This window comes from Capsicum annuum, chromosome 7 (assembly GCF_002878395.1).
Source record: "Capsicum annuum cultivar UCD-10X-F1 chromosome 7, UCD10Xv1.1, whole genome shotgun sequence".
In the NCBI taxonomy this organism is placed as follows: domain Eukaryota; kingdom Viridiplantae; phylum Streptophyta; class Magnoliopsida; order Solanales; family Solanaceae; genus Capsicum; species Capsicum annuum.
In genome coordinates this window covers 49,375,351-49,378,390 of record NC_061117.1, presented here as the reverse complement: position 1 = coordinate 49,378,390, position 3,040 = coordinate 49,375,351, and the positions used below count along the sequence as shown (strand labels likewise).

The window sequence follows — 3,040 nt, the reverse complement described above, 5'->3', positions numbered from 1 at the left end:
CTTTATTTCCAGCCAACTATCTTAGTTGTTTGAAAAAATCATTATACTCAAAATCCTTAAGCATTTCATACCTTGAGAAGATTGCAGTTTGAGTCTCTTTATAGCTTGGAATTCATCCATGAAACTTTGTGCACACTGCTGGTATTTATACCTCAACTGCAACAAATACTCTATGTGAAGTGAGAGTACCATTAGATAACTTATCTCATAATTATCTATATCGAGATTGTAGTGTTATTTATATTCCACCTTGAGGGTTGGATAACTAATCTCAGTAAATAACTTTTTTAAACAAAATGACCCTACTAGTCTAAATTTATGATGCAATCTTCTTTATGCACTTCACTTGCACTCAATTTTGGTCATCCATTTTTTCTATGTTGATTCATAATGGAAATAGACATCATTGTGTCTTAACTAATTTTTCTATAAAGAAGGTGTTATATGCATTAGACCAGAATATCTCAAATCAATCACAACCTAGAGTTAAGATTTTGTAGGGAATCTCATGGCACTGATATATGCAAGAGATGGTGAGTATATTGTAAGTTTCATTAGCAAGTCTGTGGTAAAATCCAGTGGTCCATTTCATGAGTTACATGTTCTCACCCTTTCAAATATGAACCTCCTCTTTGTACGTTTTCCAATGACTTACTTTTACATCTACCATAAAGTAAAACATAACGACTCATCAACATCTATTGGAGATAAATTAAGAAAGTCACTTCCTGATTGCCTTTCATATTTCTATCCATTTACTGGTCGAATTATTCTAAATCCAGTTACTAATGAGCCTAAAATTATATGTGATAACACTGGTGCTTTGTTTCTGGAATCACAAGCCAACACTTATCTTAAAGAACTTGACTTTTATAATCTCAATGACTGTCTCGAGGGAAAATTACTTCTAATAAATCAGGTGTTTTTGATACAAGTCCAACTCACAAATTACAAATATGGAGGCATATTTATAACATTCACACTCAACCATGTATTAGGTGATGCTAGTTTCTTCAGTAAGTTCTACTGATGTGGCCAAAGATAGCTAGGAAAGTATCCCTCTCTTTCTCTCCAAATCACAAATGATATCTACTTCATGCTAGAAATCCATATATTTACAACCCTTCTTTTAATGAATAATTTATTTTATGCTCCCTATATGATATACACAATATATTGACCCAAAGAATACTACTTAAGCACCTATACTACATTAATGTATCAAGCATCAATAGACTATAAAAATCCACATCGGTTGATGGTACCAAAAGGACAAAAATAGAGGTGTTCTCCACTTATATCTAGAAGATTATAGTTAACCTGAAACACCCTGGCTTTTTTTCTTGGAAAATTCTTAATCTTTGAGCTTACTGTCTTTGTAATGACTCATCATATGAGTTGTATGATGTCGTATGGCTAATGTGCATTGGTGCCCTTTTAGTAGGGGAGATGAACCCATATAGACCATGGGTGGTTTTAGGATGGTCAAGCTACTCAGCCCAAGTTAAGGTTTTAAATTGATGCTAAACTCGATTTTCTATCTCGTCATGATATATATGTATATATGTGATTGCATATGGTTATTTGGTTTGGTTTTTAATAATGGAATTATTTTATCTTTATCCTTGAGTTACATGCTGTCACATACCCCGCTAACCATTTTCAGGCATTATATCCCTACGCAATGCAGGAACCGACAATATTACCATTCCTCCTACTTAGTGACTAAGACTCGAGGACAACTTTGAGTTAGATTAAAGTTGTAAGAATACATACTCTGGAAGAATGCATTTCATTCTATGGACTTCTTTTCATTACTATTATTTCATTAGTTTTAGTACTACCTATAGCCGGTGCATGTCCTAATAGGATATTCTTTGATTTGGTTAGAGGATTTGTCAGACTACTATGGGCATGGGCAGTGTTAGTATTGGTGTCAGCCTTGGTATTAGTATTGGTATTAGGGTTGGAGCTGGTTGGATATTTGGTTGAATTTGTTGGTTTATGATTATAGAATTTGTTTAATGTCTTTGAAATATTATTGTTTTATCTCATTATATGTTCAAAATTCATTCGACATAGAGAGTAGGGTATTTACAGTTGGGTATTAGGGGTGGTCTCTTTTAAGGGTTTGTAGCGAGCCATACTTATAAGGGAGAGGCTATGAGACATTTGGTAATATTTGTCTTTCTTGTGTTCTATTTTCAAGCTGTAGAGTCTAAGGTCCTAAAATTATTTCTAGTACCTATTTGTTCGCTTTACAGATCATGCCTCTCAGATGATCTGACGCTCATGAAAACTCCTCTGTCCCATTCAAGGATAATATTTATGTGGCTCATCCTACTTATGGGGTCTAAACCCAGTCTAGGGGTCCAGTCCTAAATTTGCTTCCTGGAGTTCCACCGATTCCCTCCAGTCCTTCTTGAGCCCCTCAGGCTGATGTAATAAATATTGAGTTTTGTCATTCTATCCATATATTAGCATAGTTAGTGGCTTCTCATGGTGAGCATGATACTTCTGTTACTGCATCTTCTTAGGCCACAGGGGTTGGCCAGTTCATGGGATTGAATCCTCCAACCTTTATCGGTGTTAAGATTAGGGAGGATCCTTAAGATTTTGTAGATTGAGATGGAAAATATCTTTCGTGTGATGTATGCTACTAATGTGGAGGGTATGGAATTTGCTGCTTATCAATTGAAAAATGTAGCATACAAATGGTATGAGGAATGAGAATAGACTAGGGGTAAAGATGCTTAATTAGCCCTGTGGGATAATTTATCTAATGCTTTTTTGGACCGCTTCTTTCCCCAAGAGTTGAGAGAATCGAAGGAAGAAGAGTTTATTAATATGAAGCAAGAAAATATGTCAGTCAAGGCGTATACGTTGTTGTTTCACCAGTTATCTTGGTATGCTCCGAAGTTAGTACTTAGCATGAGGGCTAGAATGAGGAAGTTTGCTTTTGGGTTGTACAGAGACTTTATTTTGGAGAGTAAAGCTACCTTATTGAACAAGCTCATAGATATATCCATGTTGGTTTTGT

General features: G+C 35.2%; 1 pseudogene; it reads left to right on the top strand.

Moving 5' to 3' along the window:
• The first annotated feature begins 508 nt into the window (after nucleotides 1-508).
• LOC124885720 lies at nucleotides 509-1,365 on the top strand (annotated as a pseudogene).
• Nucleotides 1,366-3,040: the final 1,675 nt, after the last annotated feature.